Below are 18,601 nucleotides of genomic sequence, written 5' to 3'. Positions count from 1 at the left end.
TAAAGAGATAATAAGAAAAAAGACTTAGACAAAATTGTTCATAGCTGAGCTCTTTGGAGTGGCCAAAAATTGGAAAAGGAGGGGATGCCCTTCCACTGGGGAATGGATGGACAAATTGTGGTATCTCTTGGTGCTGGAATACTATGGTGCTCAATGGAATAATGAATTGGAGGAATTCCACAGGAACTGGAACGATCTCCAGGAATGGAACACTATCCACATTCACGAGGAAAACTATGGGAGTAGAAAAACCAAGAAAAACAACTGCTAGATTACAAGGGTCCAGGGGGTTAGGGATGGGGATATAGACTCTAAATGAACATCCTCGTGCAAACATCAACAACGTGGAAAGAGCTTCTCATCAAGGATACATGTCATACCCAGTGGAATTGCCCCTCGGCTACGGGAAGGGTGTAAAGAATATAATTCTTGTAACCAAGGAGGAAAAATATGCTAAATTGACTAAAAAAAATATGAAAAGCAATAAAATAGAAAATTTCTGATCCCGGCTAGAAAAGTTTGAGAAGGATCAATTCTCCAGACTTAGTTTCTGGTCTCCAGCTGTTTCAAGATTTTGCATTTCTTCCTTGGCCTCAGGTGTCAGTTTCCTCCCTGAGGAGTCTACATCATTTTCTTTAAATGGCACCCAGGATGATTGTTGTGGGTTCAGAGATGCACCCCAGGAGATTGGGAGGGATACCATTGGGAAGAATGCAAGACTCTGAAACTTGGCTTCAGAAGAAAAAGAGACATTTTATTGATTTGGAAGGTCATGTTGAATGTGGTCAGGAGGCAGCCGAGGTGGAAGAGCATGGGTGCAAAAGCTGCTCCTTGGGAGGACAGCCAGACATCATGCCTCCATGCTGCGGTTTAGCTATCATTTGACAGCAGTGAGGACAGGACCCAGAAACAAAGGGTTTGTGGAGGAGGTTTGTCCCAGGCCATGGGGCTAGTTCTTGCCATCTGCAACATTAAGGAAGGGGTGTTTCTCTTTGGCATCTCATTAAAAGGGGAAAGAAGAGTGAGTAGAACCAGTGAAAGGTGGGGACTGCAGCTGAGGAACAGCTCATCTCTCCACAGTTTGTGCACTATCCTCACTAGAGTGCATGGGATCTCAATGGCGGCTAACATTCTGTGTCCTTTTGCCTCCCTTTCTTTCATAGCCTGCCCAAGGAAATGCCATTCTTGTTTAGTAAATGCTCCTTGTTGGGAAATGTCAGGACAACAGGTTAAGATCCCTGTAAGTAAGGTGCAGTGCTTAGCCTCTGAGATCTTGATTCCTTGCTTTCCTATTCAAGACTTTCATCAACTCATGGAAGAGACTGAGAAGAAGGGTTTGGACCCATCATCCCGTCTGCCACAGACACTCACCTCACTGGCCAAAGTGGAGGTCTGCCACTCCCCCTCCAATCTTGAACCAAATACATCTTCTGAGCCATCTGAACCCAACTGGGACACCATCACCTGCTTTGCTTGCCTGCAACCACTTATCCTGATTTTCTAGAGTGGACACCTGAGAAGGAGAATGGGAAAGATCGAGTGACTTATAAATTAGATAGAGGGATAGACCAATGAACAGACAGATTGACAGACACTTGAGATCAATTGATAAAAAGATACATACATAGATAGGTATATACATACATACCTATGTAGAGATAGAAACCCAGAGAGGACTGATGGGCAAACAGACACATTGACTGACAGATCCATAGATAGGAAGGCAGTAAGACAGAAAAGCAGAAAAACGAAAGTCTCTGTCTTTCAGTCCTCCTGTCTGTCTGTCCCCTTGTCCATCACTCAGTCTACATGGGTATAGAGCTAGATATAGCTTTGCTCTTCTTAGATTGTGGCCTGAGGAACTGCATTTCCCAGTGTGCTCCAGGGGTCCCTCCCCCATCTTTCCTGGTTGGGATTGGTCTTGAATTGGACTAATCCTAGGCTGGGTGAGGAATGATGCTCCCTACTTTACTGTGCGTGATTGCTAAAGAGATGGACCAATTCTGGGCTAAGGAGGGGCCATGGGTATTGTCCCTCCCCCACCACGGAATTGGTCGAATTCCGGACCAATTCCAAGCCAGGACTCAAAAGGTACAGATTCCTGGGGCACAATGGGGCTTGTAGTTCCCAAGGATATCACAACACTTGAAAAACCACAAAAGAAACACAGACAGGCTGACAGACGTACCAACCAGTAGGAGAATAGACAGAATAACATATCAAATAATCTGTGTGTCACTTCTTCTGTCTGTCTAGCTGTCCATGTCTCCGTCTACATAGAGAGATCCGGTGGGTGTTCAGTGGTTGTGGCCTACGGGACTATATCTCCCAGCATGCTCCAGGGTTCCCTCCTTCTTATTTCCCGTGAAGAATTGGTCTTGAATTTGACCAATCCTCTGCTGGGCAAGAGATGATGCCCATTTTCCTTTCATAGGATTGGTCTTGATATGGACCAATCCCATGCTAAGGAGGGACCATAGACATAGTCCATCCCCCAACACAGGATTGGTCCAATACAAGACCAATCAGAAGCCGGGACTCAAAGGGCTGTGACCACCTGGTCACATTGGGAATTGTAGTTCCCCAGGATGTCACAACACTTTAAAACACACAAATGACATACACACAGTGTGAACCATGCCAAAACAAGCAGGCAGATAGATACATAAACTACACCAACAGGAACACAAAGACATAGATAGATCGATAGATATATAAGTAGAAAGACAGACAGATCGACAGACATATAGATAGACAGATACATAGAGAGACAGAGAGACAGATAGAGACAGAGAGATAGACAGATACAAAAATCAGGATATATAGACAAACAGATGCACATCCAGTGAGACAGACTTGTAGATACACAGAAAGGAAGGCAGATATACAGAATGACAGAGAAACTAATCTGTCTGTCAGTCTTTCTGTTCATTTGTGTATCTGTCTGTCGCTCTGTCCTGTCTTTTCGTCCATCAATCTGTCTCTGTCTGGTAGTCTTTTTCTCTTTCCTTCTATTCATATCAACCTAGTGATCTTTTTGTCTATCTCTCTCTTTTTGAATCTGTCCACCCAAGTCTATCTCTCTAGATATTTGACTGTTTATGTCTATGTATCGATCTGCTTTACTCTCTCTGTCTCTCTATGTGTGTCTAACCCTCTGTGTTGCTATCCATCATTCTCTCTGTCTATTAATATATCGATACCTCAGTCTACCTTTCTGTCTAAATGTCATTATATCTAACTCTATCTCTATATCACTGTTTGTGTGTCTGTCTATCTATTTATCTATTCATCTATCAATCAATCAATCTATCTCATTCCATCTGTGTGTCTCTGTATATCTCTATCACTCTATCAACCTGTCCATTTATCAATCTGCATATTTGTTGCTTTTCCTCTCTCTGTTTTTCTCTCTGTCTGTCTCTCTGTTTCTCTCTCTCTCTCTCTATTCCTCTCTTACAAATAGCTATCTATTTCTGTAGAGAAAAAACTGACAGACACACAGACAAATAGATGCACAGAAAGAGAAGAACTAAGAGAAGCAAATAGATACATACATACATAGTAACATACATAGAGATAACCAGAAGGGACTGGCTGGCAGACAGATGGATAGATACACATACAGACAGGCAGATAGATACATAGATAGCAGAAAGAGATACACAGAAAATATAGATATATTGATAGACAGCACACAGATAGACATATATATATATATATATATATATATATATATATATATATATAGAGAGAGAGAGAGAGAGAGAGAGAGAGAGAGAGAGAGAGAGCGAGAGAGTGAGAGAGAGAGAGAAACCGAACAAGGAACAGACATGGACTTAAGGACAATCACAGAGAAAGAAATACATATATATACAGACACATAGATAGATAGACAGAGTGTCAACATGGAATATAGAAACCTCAAACTTGTAGCAGAGTAAGATCAGATGTAGCCCAAAGTTAGGACTAGCTTCTAAATTGAAGACTCAAAGTTTGTACTTGCTCCTTCTTTCTGTGAGAATCCACGAAGAAGGAAACCATAGCCTAGCAGTTTCAGATTAAATAATGGAGCCACAAGTGAATACCAGTTCTACTTGATTGGGACAAAGCAGATGCTCAGGACCCTCTTTGTTTTAGGTTGTCTCCCCTGTGGGATCAGAGATCTTTTCCAAAGTAAATCCCCACCTGATCAGGAATCATCTTTAGTCTCCACTGTCAGCAGCCCTTTCCCTTACACCCTCTCCTCAAGCTGTGATTCTTTTCCCAAGCTTCAGTGGATGTTGTCAGTAGAGTTTGAACACTCCCATTTTCTGTGTAGCTAGAGCAAAGTCAATCATCTTTCCCTGCCCTTGGGTTTCCCCAAAATGGTGGAGAAGTTCCCCAAATTCTTTTCTTCTTTAAACTGTCCAATCAGGTGCTATTGCCTTTCCCAGGGGTCAGTGTCCAGAGCCACCAGAGTTCAGTCCTGGGGCTCTGTGGAGCCTTGAGGCTCCTACCTCTGTCCAGAGCTCTACAGTCACATTGACCCCCATTTCCTTGACTAAAGAGTGAGTTCTCTGACTATTTAGTAGTTTTGTGTTTTTACAAGTCACCAGTAATTAGATACATAGAGAGATACACAGATGCATAGATACATAAATAGACACATAAGAGCACACAAAGACACCCTTGTCCATCTCTCAGTCTACATGGATATAGAGTTAGAGATAGCTTTGCTCTTCTTAGGTTGTGGCCTGAGGGACTGCATCCCCCAGTGTGCTCCAGGGGTCCCTCCCCCATGTTTCCTGGTTTGGATTGGTCTTGAATTGGACCAATCCTAGGCTGGGTGAGGAATGATGCTCCCTACCTTACTGTGCTTGATTGCGAATGAGATGGACCAATTCTGGGCTAAGGAGGGACCATGGGCATTTCCCGCCCCCACCATAGGATTGGTCCAATTTTGGACCAATCTCAAGACAGGACTCAAAAGGGACGGATTCCTGGCGCACAATGGGGCTTGTAGTTCCCCAGGCTGTCACAACACTTGAAAACCCACAAAAGAAACCCAGACAGGCTGACAGATGTACCAACCAGTAGGCGAATAGACAGAATGACAGATCAAATAATCTGTCTGTCTCTCCTTCTGTCTGTCTAGCTGGCCATCTCTCCATCTAAATAGATTCATAGAGAGAGATCAGGTGGGTTTTCAATGGTTGTGGCCTACGGGACTACACCTCCCAGTGTGCTCCAGTGGTCCCTTGGTCTTGAATTTGACCAATCCTCTGCTGGGCAAGAGATGATGCCCATTTTTCTTTCATGGGATTGTTCTTGATATGGACCAATCCCATGCAAAGGAGGGACCATAGACATAGTCTATCCCCCAACACAGTATTAGTCCAATGCAAGACCAATCCCAAGCCAGGACTCAAACGGGACAGATTCCTGGGGTACAATAGGAGTTGTTGTTCCCCAGGATGTTACACCACTTTAAAACACACCAAGAACATACACACAGACTGATCCATGCACAAACAAGCAGGCAGATAGACACATAGACTACATCCACAGATACACATAGACAAAGATAGACAGATAGACAGACAGGCAGATAGATAGATAGATAGATAGATAGATAGAGAGACAGACAGACAGACAGACAGACAGATAGATAGATAGATAGATAGATAGATAGATAGATAGATAGATAGATAGATTCGAATAAACATCCATAAACACATGGACACATAGATATAGCCAGGTGGGACTTGCAGACAGAAGGACATGCTGATAGACACACACACAGGCAGGCAGAAAGACAAAATGACCGAGAAACTAGTTCATCTGTCAGTCTTTCTGTATGTCTGTCGATCCATCTCTCTGTGTCTGTCAGTCTGTTTTTCCCTAATTCTGTCTATACATTAATGTATTGATCTAGCTGCATCTATCTATCTGTATTGCTATCTGTCTATCCCTGTCTGTGTGTCTCTCCATCTGCATGACTTTACAGGTCTCTCTCAGTCTGTCTGTCTCTGCAAGCAATTCTGTTTCCTGCAAAAAAAAACCATACTTTGCCTGCATTAATAGGTCACCACTGGCAAATACAGCTCCTGCTTTTCCTCATTGAATGCAGTGAATGTATTCACAGCATTAGCAATAAAGTGTGTCAACATGGAATCGAGAAACCCCAAACTTGTGACCTAGTGGGATCTGGTGAAGCCCAGGTTTCAGGAGGAGCTTGTAGGTTGGAGACCTCAAAGATTGTACTTGATCCCTGTTGCCATGGGAATCCATCCTGAAGGATATCCCAGGTGTGTAGTTTCAGACTGAGTGGGGGACTGTCATGTGAATGACAATCCTAGTTAAGTAGTCTCCCCTATCTCTTCAAGAGTATCTTTCACAAGAATATCCACACCTGGCAGGGACCATTCTTCAGTATCCACTGTAAGCATCCCCCTATCTTAGACCCTAGCCTTTGGCTAGGATTCCTTTCCTAAGCTTGATTGTATCCTGTCAGGGATTTCCTTTGTAGCTACAGCATTGTCACTCATCCTACCCTGTTCCTGGATTTCCCGAAAATGGTAGAGAGCTTCCCCAAATTCTTTTGTTCCTTGGAGTTCTCACCTAGCCTAGTGGCCCGCCCAGGGATAACATCCCCAGAGTCCAGGGTTTATGCCCTATAAAAATTGTGTCGCCACCCTCTGAGAAAAGAATACACTATGGGATTTATCCCAATCCTGATTCAAGACGTGATTTTTCAGACTATTTGACAGATCTGTGGTATTTCCAAGTTAAGAAATGGCGAGCCAGTTAGGATGCCCGAGTTATGGCTGCCTAAACCTCCAGTTAGTTTGACCATTAGATGTGAGGTACATACAAGAACCCATTGAGTTCAGTCAGGAATCAGCTGGGTGGGTTTGGTTAGGTCAGCCAAACTCTTGGCAAAGGAAACACTTTTATTTCAGGAACCAAATAGTCAATTGCATTTCGGTGCATTCCCCAGCCTACACCCCAGTGGGACAACTTCCAAGTTCATACTCATATAAGGATATAGTTACATATATGATATATGATGGACCACATACCTGGGAATGTTGGAAACTGTATGGAACATTAATCAAATCTGGTTCCAAGGTAAGTTGACCAAAATGGTGCCCAATTCAAACTGACCACATGCTCCATAACTGACTAAAGTTTGTGTGTGACTGACTGTTGGTATCTGTGTATGTGAGTGAAGTAATATTTCTAGTAGAAGGAAGAGCGAGGAGAGTATAGGTGACAAGCATGTATGTTTGGCTGAAAGCGTTGAATGGGAAGCTTGAGTTGGAGTGTGAGAGCCAGAGTGTTCACTACTGCATCTCAGTAAGTGTTTTAAGGCTGCTATGATAGAGAAAGTTTCTGCATGAATTTAAACCTCAGGGCATAGGGTCTAAAGAGTTATCAAATTTGATGTATGAAAGAGCTTCTCAAAGAAGTTGAAGAACTTGAGTTCTCCGTTTCTTCTCAATGTTCCGTGCGGTTTGGGCTATACCGTATGTCTAATGGATTTCTTCTACTTGCAGGTGATAGAAACGTTAGAAAACAATGTCTATCAAGATGTATTACAACAGTTCATTCCTCTGAAAATCTAGAGACAAGGGCAGGAGCTGGTCATCTGTACTGGGGATTATAGAGCAGAAGACCAAAGGAAGACCAGAAATTCTTGACTTTACAGTCTAATATTTTCTTCCCACCTTTTGGTAGGAGTAATGTGTGAAATCGTGTATATCAAGTGCAGGCAATATTGAGTATTGCTAATGAGAGGCATTTTCCTCGAGGTATTAACATGTTTATTTGTATGCAGTCATTTCACATTTTTATCAAGCTGGTATTTGTTTTCAAAGAGTTAGGGTTAATTTTTTCAGATTACCGTGTATGTGTGTGTGTGTGTGTGTGTGTGTGTGTGTGTGTGTGTAAAACTTTTAAATTTGAATTTCAATATTGTATTAAAGGTGAAATTGTGGTTAAAGACTTGGGTTTTTATGACTAATTGATAGCTCGGCATTATTTCAAAGTTAACAGGTTCAAGGATGTTACTTTTGAAAGAACAATTATAGAGAAATTCACAGTTTGAAAGATTCTAGCACTAGGAAGAGGATTCTCCATTTTACCTAGCACATTTGAAAAATTTAATGGCCAAGACCGATACAGTGAATGGAACATTGCAACTTGCATTCCTGCTATTGGGTTTAGACGAACATCAGTACTGGGACCCCTTTTTGTCATTTGAGTAAGCAGTACCTCTGCCAATCCCGAACAACTAATAGGTGGCTCTGCCTGGTGTTTCAAAGTTTGAATCTATCCAATAATGGTGTAACTCTGATGCAAAGTATCAATGAGAATGTGTCTCCTCTTGAAAATGGAGGCTACACAGATTGGCTAACATGACAGCAAGGGAATATAATGAATGCTTGAGGGGATGAGGCAAAGTCTGGATGTGAAGGCATTGTTGCTGGAGTGGTGAATTGATCCAACCATTCTAAAGGGCAATTTGGAACTCTGCCCAGAGGGTGCTACAAAATGGTCTGCCTTTTGATCCAGCCATAGCACTGCAGGGTTTCTACCACATACCCATAATAAGGAAAAAGGCTTGACCAAGAATATTGATAGCTGCTCTCTTTGGAGTGGCCAAAAATTGGAAAAGGAGGGGATACCCTTCAACTGGGGAATGGCTGAACAAATTGGGGTACCTCTGGGTGCTGAAATAGTATAGACCTCAAAGGAATAATAAACTGGTGGAATTCCACAGGAACTGGAAAGACCTCCAGGAATGGATGCAGAGTGAGAAAAGTAGAACCAGGAGAACATTGTACATAGAGATGGATGCACCGTGGTACAAAGGAATGGAATGGAATGGACTTCTTCATTAGTGTCAATGCAATCATCCTAAATCACCCGGCAGAATGGATGAGAAAGAACACTATCCACATTCACAAGGAAAACTGTGGGAGTAGAAACACCCAAGAAAAACAACTGCTAGATTACAAGGGTCCAGGGTGTTAAGGCTGGGGATATAGACTCTAAATGAACATCCTAGTGCAAACATCAACAACAAGAAAAGAGGTTCTCCTGAAGGACACATGCCATACCCAGTGGAATTCCCCTCGACTATGGGAAGGGTAGGGCAGGGGAAGGATTGAAAGAATATGATTCTTGTCACCGAGGAGAAATAATGTGCTAAAGTGACTAAATAAAATCATAAAAGCAATAAAAGAAGACAATTTCTGAATGAAGAAATCAATAAAAGGCTGGCTAGAACAGTTTGAGAAGGATCAATTCTCCAGCTGTTTCAAGATTTTGCATTTCTTCCTTGGTCTCAGGTGTCAGTTTTCTCCCTGAGGAGACGACAATATTTTGTTGAATGGCACCTGGAATGATTGTTGTGGGGTTCATAGATGCTCCACTGGAGCTCGGAGTTATATCATCGTAAGAATGCAAGACTCTGAAACATGGCTTCAAAAGAAAAGGGGACATTTTATTGATGTGAAAGTCATGTTGACTGTGGTCAGGAGGCAGCCAAGGTGGGAGAGCTTGAGTGCAAAATCTGCTCCTTGGGAGGAAGGCAACACAGCATGCCTCCATGCTGGGGTTTAGCTATCATTTGACAGCAGTGAGGACAGAAACAAGGGATTTGGGCAGGAGGCTTGCCCCAGGCCATGGGGCTGGTTCTTGGCATCTGCAGCATTAAGGAAGGGGTGTATCTCCTTGGCCATCTGATTCAAAGGGTAAAGAAGAGTGAGTAGAAGCAGTGAAAGGTGGGGGCTGCAGGTGAGGAACATCTCAACTCTCCACAGTTTGTGCAGTATCCTCACTAGAGTGCATGGGACCTCAATGGCGGCTAACACTCTGTGTCCTTTTGCCTCACTTTGTTTCATAGCCTGCCCAAGGAAATGCCATTCTTCTTTAGTAAATGCTCCTTTTTGGGAAATGTCAGGACAACAGGTTAAGATCCCTATGAAGTAATGCTCAGAGCTTAACCTCTGAGCTATTGATTCCTTGCTTTCCTATTCAAGACTTCCAGCGCCTCATGGAAGAGTCAAAGAAAAAGGGTTTGGACGCATCATGCAGTCTGCCACAGCCACTCACCTCACTGGCCAAAGTAGAGGTCTGCCACTCCCCCTCCAATCTTGAACCAAATACATCTTCTGAGCCACCTGAACATCACAGGGACACCATCATATGCTTTGCTTGCCAGCAACCACTTGTTCTGATTTTCTAGGGTGGACAGCTGAGAAGAAGAATGGGAAAGATCGACTGATCGATGAATTCCATAGAGGGACAGACCAATGGACAGACAGATTGACAGACACTGGAGATCGAGAGATAAACAGATGCATACATAGACAGAAACACACATACTTACTTATATAGAGACAGATACCCAGAGAGGACTGATGAACAGACAGATAGACAGACTGACAGGTACATACACAGGAATGCAGTAAGACAGAGAAACAGATAAACAAAGTCTGTCAGTCGTCCTGTCTGTCGGTCCCCTTGTCCATCTCTCAGTCTACATGGATATAGAGCAAGATATAGTTTTGCTCTTCTTAGGTTGTCGCCTGAAGAACTGCATTTCCCAGTGTGCTCCAGGGGTCCCTCCCCCATCTTTCCTGGTTGGGATTGGTCTTGAATTGCACTAATCCTGGGCTGGGTGAGGAATGATGCTCCCTACTTTACTGTGCGTGATTGCTAAAGAAATGGACCAATTCTGGGCTAAGGAGGGGCCATGGGTATTGTCCCTCCCAGACCACAGGATTGGTCGAATTCCGGACCAATACCAAGCCAGGACTCAAAAGGTACAGATCCCTGGGGCACAATGGGGCTTGTAGTTCCCGAGGCTGTCACTACACTTGAAAACCCACAAAAGAAACACAGACAGGCTGACAGACACAAGAACCAGTAGGCGAATAGACAGAATAACAGATCAAATAATCTGTGTGTCAGTCTAGCTGTCTATGTCTCCTTCTACATAGAGAGATCAGGTGGGTATTCAATGGTTGTGGCCTACTGGACTATATCTCCCAGCATACTACAAGGTTCCCTCCCTCTTATTTCCTGAGAAGGATTGGCCTTGAATTTGACCAATCCCCTGCTGGGTAAGAGATGATGCCCAGTTCCCTTTCATGGGATTGGTTTGAGATGGACCAATCCAATGCTAAGGAGGGACCACAGACAAAGTCCATCCCCCAACACAGGATTGGTCCAATGCAAGACCAATCCCAAGCCAGGACTCAAAGGGATGTTACCACTAGGTCACATTGGGAGTTGTAGTTCCCCAGGATGTCACAACACTTTAAAACACACAAATGACATACACACAGTGTGATCCATGCAAAAACAAGCAGGCAGATAGATACATAAACTACACCGATAGGAACACAAACACATAGATAGATCGATAGATACATCGATAGATAGATAGATAGATAGATAGATAGATAGATAGATAGATAGATAGAAAGACAGATCGACAGACAGAGAGATAGAAAGGTACATAGAGAGACAGAGAGACAGATAGAGAGAGATATTTGTGTATCCCTGTCTACCTGTCTATCGATATGCCTGACTTTCTGTGTCTCTCTCTGTCTCTCGATTCCATTTTCCCTCTATATGCCCTTCCATCTATCTGTCTCTGTCTGTCCCTTTGTTTCACCTTCCCTCATCCTGTAGTTCTATTAATCTTTCAATGTCTCGATCTCACATTCTGTTTCTGTTTCTATGTCTTTTTTTCTATGTTCCTATCTATTTATCTCTCGATCTGTCTGTCTGCCTGCCTGTCTATCTCTCTTTCTGTGTTTGACTACGTGTCTCTCTATGTGCTATCTCTATATCCATCTATCTGCCCTCCTACCTATCTCACTACCCATCTGCCAGTCGGCCTGCCTATCGGTCTTTCTATCTGTCTGTCTCTATCTCTCTGGATTCTCACGGGATCAGGGAACAAGTACAAACTTTGGAGTCTCCAATCTATTAGCTCCTCCGGAAATCCAGGCTACACCAGATACGTCTAGGCCACAAGTTTGGGGTTTCTTGATTCCAGGTTGATAATAGAAAAACCGGGAAGGCCATGGTCCTTTGATATTCCCTCAGACTCGGGAATGGCGAGATTGGTGTGAGAGCAAAAGAGTGTTCTAAAATTTTAACTCTGTCTTTGCAAGATAGGATTCACGGTGCTGTCCATCAATAGAACACTTTCTACATCTTGCTGTCCTTTAATTTTTACAGCTGGTCAACAAATAACCAGATAAACAACAGACAATGAATCACGTGGGATTTTACAAGTCTGTGCTATGATTTTCATCACGGTCAAAGTGCAAGCAATTCTGCTTCCAGCAAAAAAAACGATACTGTATCTACATTAACAGACCACCATTGGCAAATACAGATTCTACTGTTTCCTGATTTGATGCAGTGGATGTATTCACAGCATCGACAATAAGGTGTGTCAACATGGAATCTAGAAATCCCAAACTTGTGGCCTAGTGGGATTTGGTGAAGCCCAGATTTACGGAGGAGCTTGTAGGTTGAAGGCCCCAAAGTTTGTACTTCTTCCCTGTTCCCATGGGAATCCTCCCTGAGGGAATCCGAGGTGAGCAGTTTCAGACTGAAGAGGGACCCTCGGGAGAATGACAATCGTAGTTAGATAGTCTCCCCAATTTTATCAAGAGACCCTTTCCCAAGGAGATCCACACCTGGCGAGGACTATTCTTCAGTATCCACTATAAGCACCCCACTCTCTTAGACCCTAGCCTTTTGCTAGCATTCCTTTCTTATGCTTGATTGTATTTGGTCAGGGAATTCCCTTTAGCTATAGCAATGTCACTCATCTTTCCATGCTCCTAGATTTCCCCCATGTGGTAGAGAGGATCCCCAAATACTTTTCCTCCTTGTAAAGGAGATCTGAGTTGGAAATTGCCCAAGCCTTGAGATATTCAGTCAAGGGAAATGCTAAGCCACAGACAGATAAAACATTGGGACCTGTCCAAGGTCCCAACTACTAACAGATAAACTTCAGGACAAAGGTCCCAGGTGCAAAAAAACTCGAAAACTTTCCAACAAGAGCATGCAACAGATAATTGCCTGGAATGAGGAAGGGAGGGGGGTTATTCATGCTGAAAAGTATTTAAGACTGAATCTTCAGGAGGGAACTCAGAACTCTTTTGGCTGAGTTCCCACTAGTGCGCATTAGTTCAATAAACGGCCCTTTCTTTGCCTGATTGCGTTGTCCATGGGTCTTCCTTGGTGGTGGGTAAAATCCCGGACCTTAACACTTACACTTGTCATCTAGGCTAGGGGCCATCCCTGGGATAACATCCCCAGAGTCCTGGGTTTATACCCTGTAAAAGTCGTGGCACCAGACTCTGAGTAAAGAATACAATAAGTAAAAAAGTGTGGAATATCAACCAAATCTGGTTCCACGGTAAGTCGGCCAAAATGGAGCCCGGGACAACCTGAACACATGCTCCATAACTGACTAAAGTTTGTGTGTGACTGACTGTTGGTATCTGTGTATGTGAGTGAAATAGTATTTCTAGTAGAAGGAAGAGCGAGGAGAGTATAGGTGACATGCATGTATGTTTGGCTGAAAGCGTTGAATGGGAAGCTTGAGTTGGAGTGTGAGAGCCAGAGTGTTCACTACTGCGTCTGAGTAACTGCTTTAAGGCTACTATAATAGAGAAAGTTTCTGCATGAATTTAAACGTCAGGGCTTAGGGTCTAAAGAGTTATCAAATTTGATGTATGAAAGAGCTTCTCAAGGAAGCTGAAGAACTTGAGTTGTCCGTTTCTTCTCAATGTTCCGTGCGGTTTGGGCTATACCGTATGTCTAATGGATTTCTTCTACTTGCAGGTGATAGAAACGTTAGCAAATAATGTCTATCAAGATGTATTACAACAGTTCATTCCTCTGAAAATCTAAAGACAAGGGCAGGAGCTGGTCATCTGTACTGGGGATTATAGAGCAGAAGACCAAAGGAAGACCAGAAATTCTTGACTTTACAGTCTAATATTTTCTTCCCACCTTTTGGTAGGAGTAATGTGTGAAATCGTGTATATCAAGTGCAGGCAATATTGAGTATTGCTAATGAGAGGCATTTTCCTCGAGGTATTAACATGTTTATTTGTATGCAGTCATTTCACATTTTTATCAAGCTGGTATTTGTTTTCAAAGAGTTAGGGTTAATTTTTTCAGATTACCGTGTATGTGTGTGTGTGTGTGTGTGTGTGTGTGTGTGTGTGTGTGTGTAAAACTTTTAAATTTGAATTTCAATATTGTTTTAAAGGTGAAATTGTGGTTAAAGACTTGGGGTTTTATGACTAATTGATAGCTCGGCATTATTTCCCAGTTAACAGGTTCAAGGATGTTACTTTTGAAAGAACAATTATAGAGAAATTCACAGTTTGAAGGATTCCAGCACTAGGAAGAGGATTCTCCATTTTACCTAGCACATTTGAAAAATTTAATGGCCAAGACCGATACAGTGAATGGAACGTTGCAACTTGCATTCCTGCTATTGGGTTTAGACGAACATCAGTACTGGGACCCCTTTTTGTCATTTGAGTAAGCAGTACCTCTGCCAATCCCGAACAACTAATAGGTGGCTCTGCCTGGTGTTTCAAAGTTTGAATCTATCCAATAATGGTGTAACTCTGATGCAAAGTATCAATGAGAATGTGTCTCCTCTTGAAAATGGAGGCTACACAGATTGGCTAACATGACAGCAAGGGAATATAATGAATGCTTGAGGGGATGAGGCAAAGTCTGGATGTGAAGGCATTGTTGCTGGAGTGGTGAATTGATCCAACCATTCTGGAGGGCAATTTGGAACTCTGCCCAGAGGGCGCTACAAGATGGTCTGCCTTTTGATCCAGCCATAGCACTGCAGGGTTTCTACCACATACCCATAATAAGGACAAAGGCTTGACCAAAAATATTGATAGCTGCTCTCTTTGGAGTGGCCAAAAATTGGAAAAGGAGGGGATACCCTTCAACTGGGGAATGGCTGAACAAATTGGGGTACCTCTGGGTGCTGAAATATTATAGACCTCAAAGGAATAATAAACTGGTGGAATTCCACAGGAACTGGAAAGACCTCCAGGAATGGATGCAGAGTGAGAGAAGTAGAACCAGGAGAACATTGTACATAGAGATGGATGCACTGTGGTACAATGTAATGGAATGGAATGGACTTCTTCATTAGTGTCAATGCAATCATCCTAAACCACCCGGCACAATCGATGAGAAACAACACTATCCACATTCACAAGGAAAACTGTGGGAGTAGAAACACCCAAGAAAAACAACTCCTAGATTACAAGGGTCCAGGGTGTTAAGGCTGGGGATATAGACTCTAAATGAACATCCTAGTGCAAACATCAACAACAAGAAAAGAGGTTCTCCTGAAGGACACATGTCATACCCAGTGGAATTCCCCTCGACTACGGGAAGGGTAGGGCAGGGGAAGGATTGAAAGAATATGATTCTTGTCACCGAGGAGAAATAATGTGCTAAACTGACTAAATAAAATCTGAAAAGCAATGTAAGAAGACAATTTCTGAATAAAGAAATCAATAAAAGGCTGGCTAGAACAGTTTGAGAAAGATCAATTCTCCAGACTTAGTTTCTGGTCTCCAGCTGTTTCAAGATTTTGCATTTCTTCCTTGGTCTCAGGTGTCAGTTTTCTCCCTGAGGAGACGACATCATTTTGTTGAATGGCACCCAGGATGATTGTTGTGGGGTTCATAGATGCTCCACTGGAGCTCGGAGTTATATCATCGTAAGAATGCAAGACTCTGAAACATGGCTTCAAAAGAAAAGGGGACATTTTATTGATGTGAAAGTCATGTTGACTGTGGTCAGGAGGCAGCCAAGGTGGGAGAGCTTGCGTGCAAAATCTGCTCCTTGGGAGGAAGGCAACACAGCATGCCTCCATGCTGGGGTTTAGCTATCATTTGACAGCAGTGAGGACAGAAACAAGGGATTTGGGCAGGAGGCTTGCCCCAGGCCATGGGGCTGGTTCTTGGCATCTGCAGCATAAAGGAAGGGGTGTATCTCCTTGGCCATCTGATTCAAAGGGTAAAGAAGAGTGAGTAGAAGCAGTGAAAGGTGGGGGCTGCAGGTGAGGAACAGCTCAACTCTCCACAGTTTGTGCAGTATCCTCACTAGAGTGCATGGGACCTCAATGGCGGCTAACACTCTGTGTCCTTTTGCCTCACTTTGTTTCATAGCCTGCCCGAGGAAATGCCATTCTTCTTTAGTAAATGCTCCTTTTTGGGAAATGTCAGGACAACAGGTTAAGATCCCTATGAAGTAATGCTCAGAGCTTAGCCTCTGAGCTATTGATTCCTTGCTTTCGTATTCAAGACTTCCAGCGCCTCATGGAAGAGTCAAAGAAAAAGGGTTTGGACGCATCATGCAGTCTGCCACAGCCACTCACCTCACTGGCCAAAGTAGAGGTCTGCCACTCCCCCTCCAATCTTGAACCAAATACATCTTCTGAGCCACCTGAACATCACAGGGACACCATCATATGCTTTGCTTGCCAGCAACCACTTGTTCTGATTTTCTAGGGTGGACAGCTGAGAAGAAGAATGGGAAAGATCGACTGATTGATGAATTCCATAGAGGGACAGACCAATGGACAGACAGATTGACAGACACTGGAGATCGAGAGATAAACAGATGCATACATAGACAGAAACACACATACTTACTTATATAGAGACAGATACCCAGAGAGGACTGATGAACAGACAGATAGACAGACTGACAGGTACATAGACAGGAATGCAGTAAGACAGAGAAACAGATAAACCAAGCCTTATGTCTGTCAGTCGTCCTGTCTGTCGGTCCCCTTGTCCATCTCTCAGTCTACATGGATATAGAGCAAGATATAGTTTTGCTCTTCTTAGGTTGTCGCCTGAAGAACTGCATTTCCCAGTGTGCTCCAGGGGTCCCTCCCCCATCTTTCCTGGTTGGGATTGGTCTTGAATTGCACTAATCCTAGGCTTGGTGAGGAATGATGCTCCCTACTTTACTGTGCGTGATTGCTAAAGAGATGGACCAATTCTGGGCTAAGGAGGGGCCATGGGTATTGTCCCTCCCCGACGACAGGATTGATCGAATTCCGGACCAATCCCAAGCCAGGACTCAAAAGGTACAGATCCCTGGGGCACAATGGGGCTTGTAGTTCCCGAGGCTGTCACTACACTTGAAAACCCACAAAAGAAACACAGACAGGCTGACAGACACAAGAACCAGTAGGCGAATAGACAGAATAACAGATCAAATAATCTGTGGGTCAGTCTAGCTGTCTATGTCTCCTTCTACATTGAGAGATCAGGTGGGTATTCAATGGTTGTGGCCTACTGGACTATATCTCCCAGCATACTACAAGGTTCCCTCCCTCTTATTTCCTGAGAAGGATTGGCCTTGAATTTGACCAATCCCCTGCTGGGTAAGAGATGATGCCCAGTTCCCTTTCATGGGATTGGTTTTGAGGTGGACCAATCCCATGCTAAGGAGGGACCATAGACAAAGTCCATCCCCCAACACAGGATTGGTCCAATGCAAGACCAATCCCAAGCCAGGACTCAAAGGGATGTTACCACTAGGTCACATTGGGAGTTGTAGTTCCCCAGGATGTCACAACACTTTAAAACACACAAATGACATACACACAGTGTGATCCATGCAAAAACAAGCAGGCAGATAGATACATAAACTACACCGATAGGAACACAAAGACATAGATAGATCGATAGATACATCGATAGATAGATAGATAGATAGATAGATAGATAGATAGATAGATAGATAGATAGACAGATCGACAGACAGAGAGATAGAAAGGTACATAGAGAGACAGAGAGACAGATAGAGAGAGATATTTGTGTATCCCTGTCTACCTCTCTATCGATATGCCTGACTTTCTGTGTCTCTCTCTGTCTCTCGATTCCATTTTCCCTCTATATGCCCTTCCATCTATCTGTCTCTGTCTGTCCCTTTGTTTCACCTTCCCTCATCCTGTAGTTCTATTAATCTTTCAATGTCTCGATCTCACATTCTGTTTCTGTTTCTATGTCTTTTTGTTCTATGTTCCTATCTATTTATCTCTCGATCTGTCTGTCTGCCTGCCTGTCTATCTCTCTTTCTGTGTTTGACTACGTGTCTCTCTATGTGCTATCTCTATATCCATCTATCTGCCCTCCTACCTATCTCACTACCCATCTGCCAGTCGGCCTGCCTATCGGTCTTTCTATCTGTCTGTCTCTATCTCTCTGGATTCTCATGGGATTAGGGAACAAGTACAAACTTTGGAGTCTCCAATCTATTAGCTCCTCCGGAAATCCAGGCTACACCAGATACGTCTAGGCCACAAGTTTGGGGTTCCTTGATTCCAGGTTGACAATAGAAAAACCGGGAAGGCCATGGTCCTTTGATATTCCCACAGACTTGGGAATGGCGAGATTGGTGTGAGAGGAAAAGAGTGTTCTAAAATTTTAACTCTGTCTTTGCAAGATAGGATTCACGGTGCTGTCCATCAATAGAACACTTTCTACATCTTGCTGTCCTTTAATTT

The 18,601-nt window shown here is 43.4% G+C and overlaps 1 long non-coding RNA gene across 2 annotated transcripts in view; it reads right to left on the bottom strand.

Moving 5' to 3' along the window:
• LOC130456079 (uncharacterized) overlaps window positions 1-18,601 on the bottom strand; it is a 76,481-nt gene that overhangs the window by 40,480 nt on the left and 17,400 nt on the right. The window contains exons 4-6 of one of the 2 annotated variants that reach the window (XR_008914369.1): window positions 16,457-16,598; window positions 10,105-10,246; window positions 1,372-1,513 (exon numbers count right to left, since the gene is read on the bottom strand). This is a non-coding gene — a long non-coding RNA (uncharacterized LOC130456079). Of the gene's footprint in view, window positions 1-1,371; window positions 1,514-1,648; window positions 2,119-10,104; window positions 10,247-16,456; window positions 16,599-18,601 lie in introns of those variants that run through there. The other variant, XR_008914367.1, reaches the window with a different exon arrangement.

This window comes from Monodelphis domestica, chromosome X, assembly GCF_027887165.1.
Source record: "Monodelphis domestica isolate mMonDom1 chromosome X, mMonDom1.pri, whole genome shotgun sequence".
In the NCBI taxonomy this organism is placed as follows: domain Eukaryota; kingdom Metazoa; phylum Chordata; class Mammalia; order Didelphimorphia; family Didelphidae; genus Monodelphis; species Monodelphis domestica.
This window is presented reverse-complemented; position numbering and strand designations above follow the sequence as displayed.